Raw genomic sequence first — 23,397 nt, 5'->3', positions numbered from 1 at the left:
GGTCAGATTTACCGAGGGGCCCCTTTTGGGCCCTCTTCCATGTTTTCTGCCACCCTTTTCATGGTGGGGTACCCACCATGAAAGAGACGGTGGAAAGGAAGGTTGTAATCTGCTCAGCTCTGCCGGCATTGGCACTGCCACTATTTCCTGCTTCTCTCACTAGCACAGCCACCACGGCCCCTAACTGCGGGCTTGTGGTGGTTCAACCGCAAGGGTCAAAATAGGGCGTTCTGGCCGCTGAGTTCAAGGACCGCAACCAGGGGTTTGGCGGTCTCAAGACTGCCAAATTTGAAATCTGGCTCTAAGTGTAATTATTAATTGTTCAGGAATGTCTATATCTTGATATCATCTAGGAGCCGGTGGGGTATTGTGGGTGGCTTTTTTGGTTCTTGCAATTAATCGTTGTAAAGTGGGGGGTACGTGGTAGTTGCCCTGTTATGTGTTCAGGGACTCTAGGTAGGATATCCTACAAGATTTTGCTTGTATGTTCGTGGGAGCTAGTGTTTGGCTCTAACATATCATGCAATATTTATTGTACTTCTATTTCTTTTCCATTTGGGGGTTGGTTGTGCTCCCTTAAATCAATTACAGTTTCATTTTCTGTAGTTGCCCTCCCGTAGCATGCATTATAATAGTATTTCGGACATTTCCAGTTTATATCGTTTCTGATGAGGTAGTTTTTGCGGCTGTAGGTGTAGCCCATGTGATTTAGTAACTGCTTTCTGTGAAGTGATAAATTTGACATTGCGTGTTATGATAGCATAAATATCTAATATCTTTTAACTTTTATACATTTGTCACTAACATATTTAAAAATGCATTTACTTTTATTTTGTATACTTTCATGTATTTTCTATTGTGATGTTTAACCCAGTTCTTTGGAGGTGTTTTAATGTGCAGCAGGTGCTTTCTTTTCTGGTGACTGAAAAAAATAAAACATAAGTTGGTTTGCAGGCTTTGAGGTTCTTTTTTGTTTGCTATTTGGGTGAGTTTATAATCAGTAATTCAATTACGTATACTTACCTTCTGATTCATTTTTTCCGGTTTGTGATAGTTGATATGGTCCAGTAGTTTATCGGTTTTCAAATTGTAGATTTTTTGTTTAGGAGGTCTGTGTAAAAAAGAGAAAAGTTTGAAAGTGTGTTAACATGTATTTGTTATTTTATAGTTCTTACGTTTCTTAACATAACGTTTTAGTTCAAATAGAAGTGTTATTTACTTGGTTTTGTAATTGTTAAGATATATATTTTCTTTCTTCAATGATTTGTAGTAAGAATCTGGCAGAGTTTCCACGTCTTTCACCGTTTGTCTTTTTTGAAGCATTTAGTAGTTCTAATAGTGTGCCTTTTATATTGTTGATGTAATTGTCTGTTTGATTTTACTAGCTATAGTTGTTTATAATTTACTTTTATTGGTTGTTTTACTATAGTAAAAAAAAAATCAGTTGAACCCTTTTATGGGAAATGCTAATTTGTGCTGTACTATTTATACATAATATATAGTTTCATATGTTTGTTTGTAAAATTATTTATATCTTTAGTAATATTTAGGTTGGTGCTTTATTGTAGTTTTTGCTATTAATTTTGAGGTTTTATTATATGTATTTGGATATGTACATTTTTGGGTGAATGGTAAATATTTTGTTGATGTAATATATTTTTATTAAAATTAAATATGTGTATAACAAGTTTTGGGTTTATTAACAGTAACTTCTTTAGGTGAAAAGTGATTTATAGTTTCATTAATGATTATTAAAATATGATGGCAATAATGTTTTACTCAATACTGTGTGGATTGATAATTTTGACATATGTGTATTTAAAGGTAACAATATTTTTGTTATTGATATATGTAAAAATCAATATTTTGTATTCTCAATATTTGTGGGTTTTATAGTTATGTATACAGAGTCAATGTTTTTGATATCGATATTTAATTTAAGCTATGGTTTTTTTTTATAATTGTTTGTTAAATATTATGTCAGTGATCCAGGATTGGAGGAATTTAATATAACCATTAAGGACCTGGTGGACTGGGGTCTGAATGACCATGGCATGAACAGGTATCCACTCATGAACCAGATATAATACTAATGGAAGAAGCAGGTGATGTTTGATAGCAAAGGTTACTTTCTATTTTTTTGATAAGCTTAAAAAGAAAATTTAAGAATATAAACCACTGCCTGAAAAACATGAAGCCCACAATGAGATGACCTGTAGGAGGAGGAGGAAAGGGGTAGATGCTGCTAGAATTGGCAGTGGTAAAAGAGAAAAAAGCAGGGTTTGAAAAGGGGGCAATGTTACGAGGAGAGTTCAATTAGACCATCTAGGGACATCATTGATTTAATCTTCTAAGAACAAATATAGGAAGGAGTAGAGGAATGTTAGAAGTGAAGTAATTTGAAAAGCAAAGGCAAAGGTCAGAGCCCAGGGCACCAGCTTACCTGTTGCCAGGCTGTGTTACAGTTCATGACACGATTCTGTTGCCTCTCATCCATGGCTTAAACACTCTTTGTGAAAAATGATTGGAAGAGTGGCACTGCACAGATACTGGTTGTGAGAGTCTACCACTATTTGGTGTGTGGTTGAAAAGTCCTGGTGAGTGGGTGAGTTAGAGTAAGCAAGGGAGAAGCACTGTACATGTACAAAGTGGGAGAGAAGAGCAAAGTAGACAGGTTCTGCAATGGATATGTAAAAAGAAAGAAGCTTTGGGCCTGATTTATAGTTTGACCAATGGTTTACTCCAACACAGAACCGCTTGGCAACCATGGAATTAGCAAAAAAAATATTACTAGTTGAAAGTGTTACACAGTGTGAAAGCCATTCTGCTCATGGTCCTGTTGTCATCTGTGTGAAACTATATACTCAAAATGATTTTGCTAAAAAAATAATGGTGCCTGTGAGATTTGAACTTAATTTTAAAATTTGAGTTGTGATTTTACTATACATATATCAATACTTCTTTATGACAGTCCAGACTACCAATGATGTGAAGTGGCTATATACACAGATTTACAATTCCAGCACTCTCATACTGATGATTGTCAGTAAAGAGGCAATTTATTAGTGGCACAGTGGGGAGCATGTCCACACCCCTTTACACGAATGGATAGTGACACTTACAACTCAAAATGTGATTGTGAAGTTACTACTAGTAAACTTTTGGTGTTTTTAAGTGTAATTCAACTAGTGCATTTCTACATTGTTTTGCAGACAACTCCAGATATGCTATATAAAACTCTGAATTGAAAAGAGTAGGGAAGTAGACTTCACCTGAGAAAGATAATTAAGACCTGACAAACATAAACAGTGGAAGCAAATAATATAAAACAAAACTTGGTGGCTGGCCTCTCCCCACTGTGCTGTGTTGTATATGGTTGTGTGTTTATGGTTGGGGAAGGTATACAATGGGTTGAGATGTGTCTTTGAGTGTGACAATTCATAACATTTTACATTTTACATATTACAAGCCCAGGCATTTTGCACTAAACATCCTAAGATTGAAATTAATGTGCCCATCTAATTCCCATCTTCTACAAGTAATTGCTGCGAAGTTTCTTACAACACTTACTTACAGCTCCAAACTATTTAAAGGCGAAGACTCAAATTCTTTGAATTTACAACAATCATGTCTTTTTAAACACATTGTCCAGATTCTCTAATTTACCTCCCAGGTGCAGGTTCGCTTGGAATTTGGGTTACTTAACCAACTTCCCAGTAAGGTCAGCAGCAAAACTTAAACTGTGCTGGAAGATGATAGCAGCCCAAGAAGAAGCCTTGTTATGTCTCTGCTGGACGGAGTTAAAAAACCAGCCTAAAAGTAAGAAAGACTGGCCTACCATGCTTGAGAGAGCAATAACCACTCTCAATAAGCCTGAAGTATGGGGCAAAAAACCAGCTTTCCCGCATTAAAAAAAATTGTAAATAATTCTGCTAAAGACAAAGCCTGGTTACGGGATAAAGAAGCGTGGATGGATGGTTTTATCCTCATATGGGGTCCGGTCGCCGCAGCCGTATCTTTTACATCACATATTTCCAACAATGCAGCACTTCCTGCTTTTGATTCAATTGGGAGCTTTTGGCTCAAAAGATCAAGTCCCTACATGGAAACAAACACGGCCGACTTGTCTGTGCCGACTCTGCGAACATGCGGAAGAGTCAGTTTTACATTTCTTGTGAATCTGCCCAGCCGTCAGTATATGGAGACAGCACTTTCTACTTCCAGCCCTCCGTTCTCTTCGGATATAATTATGTCAACCCGCCGAAATGACAATACTAAATAGCCAGTTGCTACAGCTTTCATGCAGAATAACTAAGGTTTTGTAACAAGTCAGCAAACTGTTACAAACAACATCAAAACCACTTTGCTGACTATAGACCCTAGTCTTGCCGCTGCCTTACACTGCAATGAGATTACCCCTAATCCTCGGTTCCAACTTTATTGTTTTAGATGTAATATGCTCCATTCCTAATTTTAAGATCGCTACATGAATCTGCACTCTCACGTATCAATTTTAATCTTGCAGCTGCCATAAATTGCACAGTGCAGGTTTACAAACAATTGGAATGGAGGACAGCGGACATTTGATATATACTTGTGCATAGTCTCTTTTTCCACTGATTTTAGATGTATAGTGCCTTATGTTAAAATTTGTGCTTGAAAATGAAATTATTTATTAGCAGGGATGCTTTTAAACCAAAAAAGGCCATTTTTGCACATCCAACCCTAGACTAGCGGCAGACCCAAATTGAATAGAGCATCCTGACAATCACCGTAAATGAGGCCAACAGTCATTTTGCACATTTTGGACACAATGGCGTCATCTTCGATTTTAGACTTAACATTTTTAACATCCTATTTTAGGAAGGTTGAATGAATTTGCAATTTTGTACATCAAACCCTTCTCCTGAGGGGACTACAAATGGCACAGTGCATGTACATATTCACCTAAAGCGACAACACTGGTGAATCCAGATTTGCTTGCACACAGAACCCACTTCATTGCTTTAGACGCAACATGTATAAAGCTTTATTTAAGATTTTTTGCCTGATAGTATTTTAGTGTCGGCCTGGACAACACTATCTGTCATCTTTAACTTTCCAATGGTGTGAAAAACCACCACATAAGGAAATATTGCCTCACACAAGACAAGTAAGCACAATTTTAAAGCATAAATAAGAACGTATTTGGTGCATGTTATGCTATTATTTTAAAAGTTTTCATTAACTACACAATAAAGTAGTTTTTCGGATTGACATATTATGAAAGTATGTGTATCTGTTATGTTGGCATTTTTCTAACATGATTTTTGCTGGTGTCTGAAATTTGTACTATTACTTGACCATTTTCTTTTCCAAAATATTTTTACAATGTGATGAATATTTGTACCTGCAATGTCTAAAGTTATATAGCCATTTCTTTTTGCTTATTTTTATTTTCGTTTGTTGGGCTTTCTCCTGGTAGTCTCAATCAGTGCCTCCACAATTTTCAAAGTAACTCCCCTTCAGTCCCTGTGAGTGTCCCTACTCTTTTTGTGACTTTCGTTAAGGCTTGACTGAAGTAGATTTGAACTTGTTTGGGCTGGAGAAGGTGTGGATGTAACATTGGAGAATAGCAAATTACATCATTTTCTAGGTATAATTTTGTAAATGCATGTCCCTGCTTACTTCCCTCCTTGATGCTCTATTTCCTTGTCCCTGGTTTTAGTAGATATTACCCATTTTCCAGTCCTTCCATTTTTCAAAGTTTTCACTGCCACATCTGTCCTCGTGCCAAAGACCTCTGTTCATAAACACCTAGGACAGGCATAGTTGGAAATATCTGCCCATCTATCAGTGATAGTATTTGTAGGTGTACGAAGTAGTACTTACTACAAGTGTACAACTTCACATACACCAAATTGCATTGCCTTTAATGATAACATTAGGCCCTTAGGTTGTATATTATCTTCTGAAACATACAAAAATTAACTAGCACAGCATAGCTAGACGTGGTGAGAGGCAACAAAAATAAATTGTATGGTCTATTTTTCCATTCTTGAAGCAGGTCATTCAAGTAATTAATCAGTTAAATTATTATTTTTTTTTTTTACTTATTCGGCCATTACTTAGTTTACAGAGTATATAGTTAGTTGAGCAATGACCACTGACTGGTGTGGGGTTCTGGAGTTTATAAATATGGAACCTGGTAAGTTTAGTAAATTGAGCCCCAAAACTTGGATACGTTTATTTGTCTTTCATGTTCAATGTTTAGAAATAGCAGAAGTGTTGTATTTTTAACCCCTTCACTACTAGGCCTCCCCCGTGCTAAGCCTTTTTCTGGCTATTTAGGGTAGTTTGCGCTTAGGCCCCTGTAACTTTTTGACCGCATAAGGTATCCACGCCAATTTGCGTCATTTTCTTCCAACATCATTGGGATTTTAGAGGTATCCAGGATTTGTTGATTCCCCTGGAGTTGACCCAGAAATTAGCCAAACTAATAATATTGTTTTGGGGGGGTGATGGGAAAAAAGGGCTACAGATGAAAGCATCTGTTTTTTCCCTGCAAATGGTACCAACAAAGGGGTTGTGGTGCTGAAATAACCATCTTCCCAGCTTTCAATGACAAACAGACTTTTGTCAGAAAACCAAAATGTTTTACACAGTTATTGAATTTTACTGGGAATAGCCTTTTTTGCATTTTTTTGTGCTTTCAACCTCCTTCCAGTTAATGGTAAAAATAGGTATGAAAGCAATGATGGATCTTGGAGAACTATACATTACTGAAAAGTAGACAACATTTTGAATACAGCAAAGGGTCATTTGGGTATATCCTTCAAGGTTTTCATATAGAACTAACAGTTGAATATAGGAAAAATTGAAAATGAGTTAAAAAAGCAGTAATTTGTGCCAAAATTTCACCCGTCACTTCTATTAAGTATGACAGATGTTTGAAAGCAATATACCGTTACATCAGCTGGACCCTTCTGGTTGTGGGGATATATAGTACTTGTAGGTTCACCTAGAAACGGAGAAACCCTGAGCCAATAACTGAGCAGCATTGTGCAATGGTTTTTTATTGTGCACAGGGTGTATAGCAACTCATTTGGGAAAATATAAACAGGTAAAAATCGGTATGAAAGACACCTATGTATTTGTGAAATGGGAACAAAATATAGAGTGTAGAAACCGTAGCTATTTGTTCAGCTCCGAAATTGTGGGTACCCATATTAGCATGTTAATTATAGGACATTTTTAAAAGTGACGTCTTTTTACACATTGTCTTACATTTGGAAGGCAGAAAGGCATTGAAAGTCAATAGGTAATAACAGCTGCTCTTCAATTCTGAGTTCCCCTAGGTCTCCTGATAAAAGGTGTAGTGCCCGTGACAAGACACAGCCCAAAATACAACGTGGACACACCACATTTTCACAGTGAAAACTTACCTTTTTTTTACATAGCTGTAGATTTTGAACCATAGCTTTGCCGGAACCTAGGGAAACCTAGAAAAATTACACATTTTTGAAAACTATACACCTAGGGGAATCCAGGACGGGGTGACTTGTCTGGCTTTCACCAGGTTGTGTTACCCAGAATCCCTTAAAAACCTCAAACTTTGTAAAAAGAAACACATTTTCCTCACATTTCTGTAGTGGAAAGTTCTGGAATCTGCGTGGATCCTCAAAATTCCACACACCCCGCATTCCCCAAAGTCTTGCAATAAAAATGGTACCTCACTTGCATGGGTGGGTCAAGTACCTGCGACAGGCAAAGGCCCAAAACGTATTGAGGAGACATAAAAATTACCTATCACAAAACAACCTGGTTTTGCAAGAGGGTCACCTGGGTTTTTTGCCCGGGCTCGGCAGCCATATTGGGAAGCCTACCAAACCCACACATTTATGAAAACTAGACACCTGGAGGAGTCCAGAGAGGTATGGCTTGCATGGACCCTCCAATATTTTCCTACCCAGAATCCCCTGCAAACCTCAAATTTAGCTGAACAAAATCAAATTTTTCTCAAATTTCTGTGTGGGGAAGTTATGGAATCTGCATGGATCCACAAGTGTCCTACCACACAGCGTTCCCCCAGGTCTCCTGATAAAAATGGTACCTCACTTGCGTGGGTGGGTGAAGTACCTGCAACAGGCAAGGGCTTAAATTATATTGAGGAGACATCAAAATTACCTATCACAAAACAATCTGGTGTTGCAAGGGGGTCACCTGGATTTTTGGCACCGGGCTCGGCTCTCATCTTGGGAAACCTACCAAAACCACACATTTCTGAAAACTAGATTCCCGGGGGAGTCCGCAGAAGTATAGCTTGTGTGGATCCCCCAATGTTTTTCTACCCATAAACCCCTGCAAACCTCAAAATAAGCACATATGTTTGTGTGGAATCACTAGCCGGCACAAATGTTCTATCCCACAGCGTTCCCCTCAGTCTCCCAAGTAAAATGACACATCACTTGTGTGGCTGTCCAATGTAGAAATGGCTAAAACGTATTTCTGTTAAAATGTAGCAGTTAGAATTCCCGGTGCTACACCCTTAATCCCTATGTTTTTGGCTTTTCCCAGTCACAGGCCCATGGCCCACCCACACAAACATGGGGCCTCATTTATGAGGCCCTACGTCACTTTTACGCCGCCGATGCGTCACTTTTTGTGACGCATCGGCGGCGTAAAACATGCCGCCTGTTGCGCACTATTTACAAAGTGACTCATCTAAGCAGATGCGTCACTTTGTAAACCCCTGCTCTACATTATACCTGCGTCAGGTATAATGTATGCAGAGGGGGCGTTCCCCCGCAAAAAGCCTCATAATAGTGACGCAGTGAAATCTATGAGATTTCACTGCGTCACTTTTAGGACGCTGTTGCGTCAAAATCTTGCGCCTGCCTCACAGCAGGCGTAAGACTGACGCAAGCCCTTTCACATGGGGCTTTCCATCCATTACTTAACGTGTGAATTTATTTTTGCAATTTTAACCAGCAAAAACAGTTTTCCTTAATTTAATATTTTAAAATTAACTAAAGATATCATTCAAAATTAAGTTAATTTTTTCATTTTGTGCTACCTTTAAAATAAATCTTTCCAATTCATTTACATTAATACTTAACATAAAACATATGTTTAGTATTCATTTTGGATTAAATAAACTTTCTTTATTTTTCCCTATACTTTGCCATAGGGAGACTCCACAATCAAGGTGGATATCTTCCTTTGACAAAGCATAGGGAAAATTAAGAAACGGCCTTCAAACTAACTCATTAATTAGTCCTATTTTTTATGTTAAATATTTGGTTTAAATTATTTTTATTATGCATTAATAATTACTGAAAGTGATGTATACAATTAATTTAAAGCCATTTAATTACATTTTATGAAAATTAATATTACATTATGGTATATATTCTAAAAAGTTTGTCAAAATATTTTACATTAAAGTAATAAATCTGAGTTGTTTTTAGCTTTTTTATCATTCAATTATATTAATTTTAATTTTTAGCTGTTATGAATAATTTAACATTATTTTCGATTTTATTTTAAGTTTCTGCTCCATTATATTCTATGGGAGGTGCTGTTGTAGTATCAGTGGTTGGCCATGTGCAGTGCTGGACACTACAATGGTTCCTTCTTAGCAGTAGTAACTGATAGTCATAAATTTGCTTTATACCCTTTTACAGGGAGTTGAGAGGTGTAAGGCTTATCTTTTGGCAACTTTTTTGATTTTGTAAATAGCCAAAAGTAGCAAAGTTACTCAGAAGTGTAAAAGTAAACTTGCACGTGTTAATTACTCACAAGCGTCAATAACATTTATGAATGGCCCGAGAATATTTATGATGTTTGATTTTTTCATGAGGAACAGTTATCCTACCTTTACATTGGGCCACATAAAACCGAACTCCCACAAATCTCATAGCCAAAAATAGCAAAGTTACTCAGAAGTGTAAAAGTAAACTTGCACGTGTTAATTACTCACAAGCGTTAGTAGCATTTATGAATAGCCCCGATAATATCTATGATGTTTGATTTTTTCATGAGGAACAGTTATCCTACCTTTACATTGGGCCACATAAAACCGAACTCCCACAAATCTCCTTTCAAGGAATATGTTTTATTTTCCTACATTTGCTTTTTAGGTTTTCACTTGAAGCCAAGCGTTTGCCTTCTTAATTTGTTTTTTTTAGTGTGCAGTATGAGTAACTGCCCAAGACACGTAGATTGTTAGATCTTGCAGTTCTGTTTATTTTCCAGTGTTTATTGTAAGGTCCTGTTTGCTGAATCAAGCACTCATCTATTAAGTTATTTCTTCGGAGTGATATACCTCTTGCTGCATGCCACCTTGAGGCATTGTGGGTTATGACGGGAAACAACCTTTACAACATAACTTTTACAACGCACAACCATTACAACAAAACTTTTACAATGCAAAATCCATTACATCGCATGCCATTACAACGCAACCATTACAAGGCATGACACTACAACGCATACCACTACAACGCATGTCATTAGAATGCATACCATTACAACGCATACCATCAGAACACATAGCACCCTTACACTATTCAACACTTACCCTACTGTTGCACCCCTGGAGTTAGAATAATAATTTTTACCCCTAAACTATCCAACACTTACCATACATGCAATGTAATGGTATGCGTTGTAATGGTATGCGTTGTAATGGAATGCGTTGTAAAGGTAGTTTTAAAAAAATTGTTGTAATGGCAATCGTTGTAATGGAATGCGTTGTAATGAATGTTGCGTTGTAAAAAATAAGTTGTAAAGGTATGCGTTGTAAAAGTATGCGTTGTAACGTCATACATCCATTATGACATCAAAGAAAGTGGCTGCAAACATTTATATGGAGGAAGGCATGCATTGAATTTTGTATGTTTTCTTCAAATAAAATTCAAGATCACAGTCATTTCCTCCATTGCAAAGACACCACCAAACCTGGAACCATAATTGCTAAAGATTTCCACTCTAGTTTTGAGGTTGTTGGAAAGTGTTTGGTAAATGTGAGCCCAATACTTTTTTTTTAATCCTTATAATATGCTTCACTTCTTTCTCTACCAGTACTTAATTTGTAAATGAAAGAGTGCCCGTGGCTGTAGCTCAGCATACAAGTTTGTGGCCAGTGCAATAAAAAAATTGGTAGGCCAAATATCAAAGCCGGTGTTTTTAATCCACTACCAGACACTCTCTGTCCCATTTTCTCAAACTTTCTGATTCCTGCTATCTGTTTGTGATGCTTTTGCAGTCTTTTTCTTCCTCTTCCTTTTATTTCTGTGTTTTTTTCCTTTGTCTTGCACTCTGTAAATATCTGATACAGAAAAATAAGAGACAATGCCCCCAACCAGCTCAAATTAAGCACTGCTCTCTACCTTTTTGCATATTGTATTGTATTGCAATTTTAAGGCAATGTCTCAGGTTGGGTGAGGGCTCTGTGTCAACTGAGGACTTGTGTTGTCCTTGTGTGATATAAGTCTTCACAAGACAATACCAGTCCTTTACAGGGATTTACTAAGCCGTACAAGGGACGATGTTTGCCACCCTGAGTGGCTTTGTAAAGAAAAATGGAGCAATCCATCGCACTAGTGCTGAAATGACAGAGCCTTCATTCCTTTCTGCCTTGTTTTACACTGTCCCTGGGAGGCATTCCATTGGTGGAACATAAGTGTTCCCAGGTATGCATTCATGGATTTTGACACATTCACAGATATACTAAAGCTAGAAAACCTGGGAATGCACCCAAATGATACACCTAACCCAGTGAGGCGTAGCTAGGAGACATATATACTTATTTATCCTTGTTACTTCCTCTTTCTATGTGTGATGCAAACATAGAAAGATAAATACCTCCATTGGTTTTTTGTATGCAGGAAGAAGTCCCTTACTGCACACAAAAAATCCTATCTGTAGCACAGGCACAAATTGCACTATCATGCAAGGGTGCTTACGTTGGCTGAATGCAGCACACAAAGGAAGAGTAAGTAACAATAAGAAATAAAGATTGTCTTTGTAAATCTCAGTTTATTTCAAATTACATGGGTTGATGGATGGATGGATGTGAATGCCCCTGCTCCACCTATTTAACACCTACCTGACACAAAGTAACACAAGCTAGTGCTTTGTACTGCAATAGTTTGTATTTCATAAACCATACAAAATGACTTCGACTGGCTTAGTAAATTTCAGAGAGGATTTTGCCTGGGGGTTGTGCCACAAAAGTGATGCAACCCGGAGGCAAAATCATAATAAATATGGACTTAGGCCTCTTGCATACTAGCCTCTTTCATGGGCTTAAAGAGATAAGCATTTTCTAGAACAGATGGCAACTTCAAATTTTTTGGAACAGGCAACTATGCTAGAGGGTAACCCCCACAGGTTAACTGTACAGCTACTGCTAATTACTGTGCCCATCCAGTCTCACTTCTGTTTTGCAGATTCTGTTTCCAACAAGTGTTTCTTCTAAATGAGAGCTTGTATGAACCCATTGTATTATTGTTGCACAGGATCTTTTTCCTTTTACTTATTCAAGGATATGGCCTTCAGTGTTTTATATCTAGTGGTAGTGGGAGCCATGGTGGAAAAAGTGCCAGGCACCCGCTGCAATAATACTGCTGTGTGTCACTACTGGAGTGAACAGATAAGAGGGCTCACCATTGGAGGACCCATTGGGGTGGACTAATATATCAATTATGTGTGTTGTAAGCGCAGGAATGCAGTGTAATCCCTACACTAATAACTGTGGCCTGGGAGCCAACTTCTCATCTCAAGGGGGTCCCAGACAAGTCTGAACAGACAAAGCCTTCTCAGGATGAGATGCTGGGAGACGCAGAGCGTATTGGCTTCTGCCAATACAGCAAGAATATGATTTTGATGAAGGCAAGCAATATACTTTAAAGACAAGTGACTTCCGAATTGAGGGAGCGCATGAGCAATTCCTTTGAATTTTCCTGATTCTAGAACTTGCCTACTCACAAAAGCGAAATTAGGGAACACTCAGATAACAATTGTGTGGAAAATACTGATAGCCAACGGTGTTGATTGCATACCGTAAGCCCAATGGCATGATGTTTTTGACTTGGAGGCCTGAAGAAGGGATTTGATGCCCGATAAGCGACGAAACAGGTGTTGGCTGAGAGTGGTGGACTTACGACTACAAAAGAATAAAGTAACAGACACAACTGTCACAATTCATTGAATTTATTACATTTTGAGCATGTCCTGGGTTATCGTTTACATACACATTACACACAAATAGGATTTTGCCAATGTGAAAGGAGAGTAGCATGATTTGGCTCCACTGCCACATGGGGTTTGAGCTAATGATGGCACACATATTGCCTTAGTGCCAACTCTTGACAGATTACAAGTCCAATGTAATCTTCAAATCTTCCATTCAATCACAGTGCATATTGCCTTGGTACAGGATTTGTCATTCCAAGGATCAACCCATGTTCCCTTCTACTTTGAAACAACACCATCTACCTGCAAATGTCACAACTCTGAAATGTCCAAATGAAGATGACATGTTGAAGGTATCTAAAATATAACAAAACAAAATGATTAACAATCAAACAAAATGACAGATGGATTACAAAGTCAACTTTAGGAGGACACAGTTTCACAAAATAATCAGAGATAGGCAATGTAAGTGAACACTGTAGTCAATGTGTCAATACTTTGAACTACAAACATCTTTTGCCTTAATTTCCCTGTTATTGCCCTTCCTAACAAATTACCACCACATACTTCTCTCATCATCACATCTTTATTTGATGTAATGGTGAAAGTGATAACATGTGAAGATATACTTACACATGTGGAAGTGGATTATTGAAAACCCACTGGTGCAGGGTCACCCTTTAGTCCACGGATTCTTAACATATAAAGAGGAATCGACACTGGAGTGAAGTACAAACCAAGGATCTTTAATTTAGAATTCATGAATGGGGGCCCATCCTACAAGCACCATAGAGATACACTAGGAGGAAGCACATTGAACGATCGGTTACATGGTTTTTTTTAGCAAAAGATCACACAGAAGGAACGCCCAGAGGTAAATAGAGCTTTGGGAAGAACACACAAATGAGGTAATGACAAGAATCAACAGCCTTGGTGCCTCGGTGCCTTGTCCTAAGGCTGAACAACAAGATATGCTTATCTGAGTAAACTTAACTTGAGGATTTGCCATTGTCTGAAAAACCTCCAGCAGACAACAGCTGTTTTTTTGTACTGACTCTGCATGTATACACAGCCTACAATGCCCCAATCTAAATTCTTTACTCATGTTTATACAGATGAAGTGTTAAGGATGAAGCAAGGCTGGATATAGGGCAGGGGTGAAAAATGGATGAGGCATAGCTTAATCAAAATCAAGAGAATCAGATTTTACATTTTAATACACTCATGAGAAGAAGTTGTCAATGACATCTTGACGTAAGTCCACTTTTTCCTCTTCACCACTATTATCTTCATTTGGCATTTCAGGATCCTCACCTGGTGGCTGTTCATTTTGTCCATCCTCTGCGATGTAAGGGATGTTCCATCGCAGGGCGATGTCGTAGAGCATGTAGCCGGCCACAACGATTTTGCACACCTATCAGTTGGAGATGAGGGCTCCACCAGTTTTGTCCAGACAACAAAATCTAGCCTTTAAGAGTCCCATAGCCTGCTCCCCTGGCCTCTGTGTTCTTCCATCAGCCTCATTGAAGCAGACTTCCCCTGGCATTGTTGATATCCTCAGCAGTGCCAACATAAATGGTTGTTAGGGACAAGCTGAATCTCCTAGATCGATGACAAATAAAAGTGCAAAAAAAGTAACACAATTTTGGAATATTCAACTAGAAATTCCCTATACAATATTATGAAAGATTGTACTGACCAACATGTCAGATCCTCTCGGGACCAAGTTGTGACATATGCAGGGGTATGAAACAGTTCCTTAGTATAAAGGAATCATGGGCAGAGCAGTGGAAACACGCACGGATGCTTGTGATGTAGTCAGGTAAGCAGACAACTTGCACACTGATTGAATGGAAGTGTTTCCCATTCCAGTAGACCTGTTCTCTGGCATGTGGTGACACTAAGGCAATATGTGTGTTATCAATTGCTCCAATCACATGTGGTGGGTGAACCAAACCGTAAAAGTCCCCCTTCACATTAGCTAAATCCTGCTACTGCGGAAACTGGATGTAGCTCTTGATGTGTTTCATCATTGAAAATAGTACTTCTTGTAGCACAGCACTGAAAGTTGGTTGTGACATTCAACCAGATAATGCTGCAGTGTATTGGAAGAATGAATTCTGTGGCCACAAACAGAAGTACTGCCATCAGTTTGACAACTAGTGTAATAGATGTGGGATTTCTGTTGTGAGGTTGAAGATCTAGCTCCAGCTGATGACATTAATCTACTAGAGTTTGCCTATTCAACCTGAACTTCCTAATGATATCCCTTTCTTTCATGGTGGTAATGTCTGGAAATGGGCGGCACACTAGAGGCTGTTACCTCCTCACTCTCCCAGGGTTCATATGTCTGCATAGGAAAATACATTTGAACCTTTGACACATTTTCCACAGCAACATATTTGGTAATAAACACAAAATTCATGCTGTTATACAAAATATATACGGTTTAATTACATATGTTAATCCAACATTTGCTTTTTGGCCTTTATTCTTCACTAATTACATATATAGCCTAATATGAAATAACAATTATTTTTTTATAAATGATACATTTCAAATGTATTATTTACACATTATTTAAAAAAAACAAATGTATTAAAAGAATACCATCAACGGAGGTTTAAGCAACGCACGGTATCGCACATGTAAGCAAACTAGCCCTCATTTTGAGAGGTGGCGTCGCACTTAACAGTCACAACCACACTATTTTGAACTTCTTAACTGACTGGTGCATGACCTTTCTGATAGGACATTTGGAATCAAAAGGGCATGGCGGAAGTTTGCCCTGTAGCGGGCTGTAAACTCCACGACGGACACAACCATAGGCTAACATTGGTGAAAATAACTTGCCAATGATTGTGTCCATCTGCACTGCCAATCCCGTATATCACATACATGTTTGCGGAGGTTGGAAAAAAAGCTGACTTGCCTCCTAACACTGCTGCTGTTTGTTGCTTCTGGGAACAACAATGCCAGTTTGAGCAGGTGGGAGGACTACTGCCATCTTGCCAGAGGAGCTAGAGTTACTAGCACAGGAGGTCCTCTCCCTGTATAGCCAGCTCTATGGCTCACCAGAGGAGCAGGTACATGTTTGAACTGTGTATGGGAATCTATCTACCTCTTTTTTCCATTAACACAGGCAACAATGTCCCTTTGAGTTCCTGAGTGAAGTGTAGTTGGTGATGTGAAATGTCATACATTTTATTCCTCACAGAGGACAATGATGTTGGGGATTTCTAAGCTCTTTACAATGTTAAAAACTAACAACAATGTTTGTGTGCTTAAAGCCCTAGATTCCAACCAGTGTGTATGGAAAGATGTATCCATGTATATGTTTTAATTACATGTGCTACGTTGAAAACTCAAATGATAGAAATTAAAAGACACATTATAAACTCTTTTCAACTGTACATAACACTTTTTCCTGCATAAACAAAATGGAAATGAAGTTAGCTATGTGTATGGTCCCACAAAGGACTGAGCCCATATGTGGGCTCTCCAAACAATTGTATGGAAGTTTCCACTAGCTTCCAGACACCTTTAGAGTAGCACACAGCCTTAAGGTAATCTATTAGATGGGCACAAGGTCATTTTTGCATGCAAAAGTTAAGGGAAACCTGTGATCATGATTATTAGGCTGCAGATAGCAAGACCTGACAAAGATCAGCAATCAGTCAAGATAATGGGCAAGGCTGTGGCTGAGTCAAAGGGTCAAACAACTGAAGCACAGAGGTACATCTGTCATAAACACGTATCCTTACCTGGTCAAATGTTGAGGTGTGCCTAAATATATTCCCCTGAATGCTTTTAAATGGACAACATTAGAAAGGGAGGGTTACCTAACTTCTTGAGCTAACACTTCATTTCATTTTATTCCTATTTCAAAGGGAGTAATTTCCAAACTGCAGGCCCCTTGCTCACAGTGGCCACTGTTCACTTTGCCATAGGCCTTCAGTAGTTCTCAATAATTTGCACTGGTCAGAAGTAGGTCACATCATTGAATATGTAGGAGCCCCCTGGGCTAAATTATGTCATAGGCCTGGATTTGTGAGTTTAGACCATGACGTGGGATGAGATTAGGAAACAGGTCACTACAAAACTGTGTATTAAGATATTGCTTTTGGTCAGCATGTGACAATACACATGTTGTATGTTAACGTATGAGTTATGCTAGTGATAGATGTAGAAACAGGTTGTTACATCAATACAGACAGCCAATAAGTCACAAAACCATTGTTTTTTCCTTCATTTCCTGTTTCCATGCAGTCAATGCCCACTAGAAGCAGGACCTATGGAAGGGTATCACCAGGAAGGTGTGGATCCTGGGAATCTACAAGCGGCACAGCATGCATTGCCGCAAGAGGTGGGAGGACCTATGGCGCTGGACCCGAAAGTCAGCAGAAGTCTAGCTTGGGCAGTCCCCCCAATGTGGGAGGCATGTGTGCCACACCCTGACCCCCCTAATGGCCTGCATTCTTGTGGTGGTCTATCCAGAACTTGTTGGCAGTTGAGTGCCCAACAGCAGCAACAAGAGGGCAAGTTTGTATCAGAGTTTAACATGTTACATGACTGATTTTCTGTTACAGCCAGGATTTTTAACTTCAGCATTAAAGGTGACCCATGTCCAATGCACAAGAAGAGTTCTTGAAGGTGAAGGTTTTGTACAATATGTATGATTATGTGCTTTGTCTATTAATTTGATGGAAAGGATCCCACCTGATTCCTGTTCACAACCAATGGACTGTCCTGAGCAGACACATGGTTGCCTAAACTCCTATACATCATGCTGTTTGATGTCATGAAGGTCAGTTGTACCAAACAGGCCAATAGTGTTTATTTTGTCAGGTGCTCTTTCAATATTGTGGATGACTTATTGGTAGCATTATAAAATGTGACATAGCATAGTAGGCATTTATGATACAGTGGATGTCACAAACGTAAGTTGGGATTCTACACAAGCAAGAGTAAGCATGTGATCAAAAGATGACTTGTGGCATCAGTAGTAATAGGTACAAGTGACAGTTTAGCATTATATCTTGCTTCTTCACAAAAATATGTGTGTAATCCAGTCTGTGTTTTGACAAATAGTTGTGATAGACATACATTTTTTGTTCACAGACAGGAATGTGTGTGTACACATCAGTGACCCAGTGACACATACCCTAAACCATTTCTCAGTGTCCTTTGTCATATCCAGATGATAAAGCTATGATAGAGATACATGGCAAACCTAAAGGGATTTTGTAAGATGGGATGTTTCATCACATATATGTGGGATTATCCCATCAGGAAAACTCAAAATCAGACCTAATTCATGACTCATTAGGCAGCTGTTGAAATCCATCAAGGTGTAATATGTTGCATATTGTGATTTAAATGTGAATCTTTGAAGTAAGTGTTATATATGAATTAGTGTATATAATTGTCAGGTTTCTCATCCTCTTTATGAGGAACTCCTCAGAATCCAGGTGCAGTAGTAAATGGTCCACCTCCCAACATCCCCAACTCTGGATATAATTACAGAGTGTTTAGGGGAATCAGGCAAGGGAAAGGATAGGGAAGGGAACAGCAGGGATAAAAGAACCTGTAACAACAAAATAACAAGAGCATAAATCACTACACAAATATATAACTACTCTCATGCATTCTCACCAAGGAAAGCTCTAATATACCTGGCATTGAGACATATATTCTATATTCCATGTGTAACTGGAAGACTCCCTGGAATCTGAAGTTCCATCTATAACATACAATATACATAGACAAATACATTAGTGTCATAACCCACTACATTCATAATGGCAAGTCTCCAATCACTCCACTTACATACCAACAGTTTTTATTCTATGCAATGTACAAATAACAGCTTACACGAAGTTTGCAAATAAGGTAATAGCACCAATGATGTTGTTCCACACAGAAAAACATCAAAAACAGAAAAAGTTGATGCACACAGTGTCATGAAGTCAACACCAGATCAAGGTTAAAGGCAAACAAAAAAACAATACAGACACGGTAAGGCGTGGCAGCTAACCACAGCATTCCGCTCTAGTAATTGTAATATGTTCCTCCGCTGAGTAGGGTGAAAATAACAAAAGAAACACAGCCTCAGAAAACGGTAATGAGTGGTTGCTTCACCACCGCTTTATGCTCTGATTCTCTAAACCAAAGTTGCCACAAGGGTCGGCAACTGACACTCCAGTGACCGGAGAAACGGTAATGCATGGTTAAGAATTCACCACAGCATTCCGCTCTAAGGCCTTCCTAATTATTCCCCAGAAGACAAGACCTCAGAACTCTTCGGGTTCTGCCAAAGTACTCACGGTTCCACAAAAGACTCAGCTAGGCACGGTATATGTCGGGCATCATCATTCACCTGGTCACTCCAGGAAAAGCTCCTCCGACATCCATGCGCCAGAGTCCAGCCACAACCAAGAACCTCTCCTTCTCAATATAGAATACAAACGATGCAACGCTCTCTCTCAGGCCAAGAAAAGAGACCGGACACAGGATTACTCACACTGTCCGGTGTGCCGTTCAACTAGATATAGCCCCTCCTCCACCGAGGATCATGGTAAATGTAGTTTTGTCTTCGCGAACGTGGTAGGCGCATCATGTTAGTTCCTGACAATAATAATTACTATGATGTTCAACAAATGTTTGACTACAGTGAAAGCTAGCATATTCAGTGAAACAATTTCACTTTGGTACAACAAACATCAAATAACTAGAGGTAATTATGACTGAACAGTAAAAATGTGTTTTGCTCCGTACAGAAGTGTATTAGAAACGTTTCAAGGGCTATGTATTTACTTGTGCTGTGGAAGTCATTTGTCATTCCACCTACATATTTGTTTCTGACTGTTTCCAACCACATAGGTGTCTACATAGTATGTGATATATTGCTAAGCTACTTCAGTGCAGAATTAATTTTTAATTTTTGACAACTGACATATTCTTTAGTAACTTGAAATAAGTGTTACCATGGTGAAATGCCCAAACAAAGATGACCTGCGTTCATTTTATGCTAATATTGGTACAGCATTGCAGTATTTGTTGACACACATGTATTTATGTTTTACTTATTGAGAATGAAACATATTCAGATTTTAGGATTTAGGGCCTAATGAACACACTGTCAATGGTATTTTTGGTTGATGTCCTTTTTGGTGACATCAGTTCACTATTCTATACAACAAAGGCCAACCATTCAGAGGTGTGAAACAGTTCCTGGCCGACAGAGATATTTTAACAGTCTAGCCTCCCCAGTGACCGCAGCCTCCCAACCATCCAAACCTTGTGCCCCACCTCCCACCCCTTCTGTCAACCCACCAAAACGTGTCAACGCCTATCTCTGTTAAATTTGAGGAACAATGTGTTACCTGTTAAAAAATCTAAGAGAGCATAATTATTCTATTGATTCCTTCAAATTAACAAATATTTGGTGACAATTATGTGTGTCTTATGTGTTGTCTCTCTTGTTACAATGTATTCATGATGCTTTGTGCAATAATTTGTATTACTGGGTTTTTAGTCAGATAAGTTTTATGTAATTGTATAAATTGTTTTATATGGTGTCATACTAAAAATTGATTGTTAAGAATTATTTTGTGGGTCCCTTTAAAGACGGGTGTAGATGAGTACTTGAGCTGGAAAGAAGTGCAGTCCGTAAGAGGTGAATAAATTTAGTTCTCCAAGAGAATCTACTGTTGACTAAAAAGCCTGAGACTTCTTGAACAGGGGATAATGTCTATCTCGAGCCCCAGGAGAAACTCAAACAAAGAAGTTGCAGAGAGTTCAGTCCAGCCCTTTCTATTCCCAAGACAGAATCAGCCACTGCAGGCTAACACAGCAAAGCAATTATCAAAGTGGTAGTCTCTCCTCACAGCTTCCGCAGCTTTTCTTCTTGGCAGGTTCCTTGATCCAAGCAAGTTCTAAAGCCCTGGGGTCTGGGCCTCAATATTTATACCTCATCTCCCTTTGGGAGAGATTGTCTGTGCTCAGTCCAACCAGTTCTGTCCTCTGGCCCAGCTTCCTGGCAGGAGGTGGAGACAACATTGTCCAAGGCAGACTAAGCCTTTTCAGGTGCAAGGAAATCTCCTCCCCCTATTCTAAATGCAGTCCAGGTCTTTTCACCCCAGCCCTGACTCATCCAGGAAAGGCAAGACATGCCTCAACCCCCCCAGTGGCGGGCTGAAGATAATGCACATCCCCAGCCCCTGTCACTCCAAAACCATGTCACAGGAGACAGAGCCAGGGTAGGTGAAGGGATACTCACCACGCCACAACGAGTCGTGAGTGAGCAACTTACTCTGTAAACATCCTCGTACACCTTAGACCTACAAAACCCGGGTTGTTCCAAGAAACAAGGAAGATTTAGCTGGGTGAAGCACAGCAGGGCTGGTTACTTGAACTATCTGTACCTATTGAAGAACCAGTCATGCAGTAGTGTAAGGCACAAAGAAAATTCTCTCTCGTCCTGATGAATTTCCAATAGACCCCTTGGGGGCTTATTGAGGCAGGGAACATGTTGATGATGCAATTTCTCAACATGAATGCTCTATAAGACCATTGCATGCCATACGAGCTACACTGATTTTATTTAGGTAAGTGAGCCCCATAAATAAAGTTTAGTATTACCTAGCATCACTAAATCTATTTTAACCACCCCTTTCACTTCACTACACTACTTATTACAGTCCACATACCCTCCTTCACCCAACAACTTTATCATAAAAAGAACTCCGCCAAACAGCCACTTTGCGGATGCCCGTCGGGCATTGCAGTGGCGGCCCAATGAGGATCACGCCCAGATGATGAAGCATGACATCTCTCAGGGTGTGTGAGGGCACTTACTCCAATTGGAGGCTATTCCACTGAACTGACTACCTCCCTTGTCCCAGGAACTGCTCTGCTTTGTATTCAATTACTACAGAAAGGAGTATATGTGCTCAACCTAATTAAATGTTCCAGGTTCTTCTTGTTTAACCTCATCAGCGCGGCGCAAATTCGTGCGCTGTGCTGAACGTTCCATTGGGCTTATGGACTCATGACGGAACGGTTCCGTCATGAGCACAGGCCAACCGACGCTCATGATGGAACCGTTCCGTCATGAGCATCGAAGGGGCTAAATAAGCAAGAAAATGCTCACTTTCTAAAAGTCGACTTACAAACAAAGAATATAAAAATCATCTTTACTAAAGGATTCATTTTTATATTCTGAGTTCTGGCATACTAAACTCCATCTTTCTATCGTGTCCCAGTGGGAAGGTATACTTATAAGATGTTATAAAAAAAAAAACCATTCTATCCTCTGAAACAGATAGCCTTTCCATAGTGAAAAACAAATTACATTGTATTTCACACACAACCAGTACATGTCCTACCTTTCACGTACATGGCACATGCCCAAAATGGTACATTGGGACTACCTTAGGGGTGCCTCACATGTAATAAAAGGGAAGTTTAGGGCCTGGCAAGTGAGTGCACTTGCCAGGTCAACATGGCCGTTCAGACTGCGTGCAGACACTACAGTGGCAGGTCTGAGACCCCTTTGAAAGTGTGCTTGTGTGGGTGGCACAATCAGTGCTGCAGGCCCACTAGCAGCATTTGACTTACACTGTACAAGGGAATTATCAGTAAGTCAAACAAGCCAATCACAAACCACCAATCCATAAACACAATTTAGATAGGAGCATTTGCACTTTGGCACTGGTCAGCAGTGGCAAAGTGCCCAAAGCACCTAGACCAGCAAAACAAATTTCAACACACAGCAAAAATACAGGAGGCAGAGGCAAAAAGACAGGAAAAAACAACGCCAAGGATGCCAGGTTTAACACACTGGTTAACACAGAATATGATGGTCATTTGAATTCTGGTGCAGACATTCATCATAGTAATGGCCACACATGCACCAAATGATTGACAATGATCAACATGAAATATTTTGTGACTATTGAAATTGAACACGGTACAAGACTTCCAGTAGAGAAGGGTAAAAGCTGCATGACTGTATATGTTGAATACTTCTAATTTTGTTACTGACATTGATTTTACAGTTTATTTCTAAGGTAAAGGTTACACCTTGTTTAGTGCAATTTCTATATCATGTTACATTGACCTATCCCTATGATGTGTACTGCATGTGTTTTTAATTTGGTAATTTTAGGGATTTATTTAAACACACCTACATGGTGACTTTCATTTTTATGTGGA

This window comes from Lissotriton vulgaris, chromosome 10 (genome assembly GCF_964263255.1).
Source record: "Lissotriton vulgaris chromosome 10, aLisVul1.2, whole genome shotgun sequence".
In the NCBI taxonomy this organism is placed as follows: Eukaryota; Metazoa; Chordata; class Amphibia; order Caudata; family Salamandridae; genus Lissotriton; species Lissotriton vulgaris.
The sequence above is the reverse complement of the archived record's forward strand: the minus strand, read 5'-3'. Positions refer to the sequence as shown.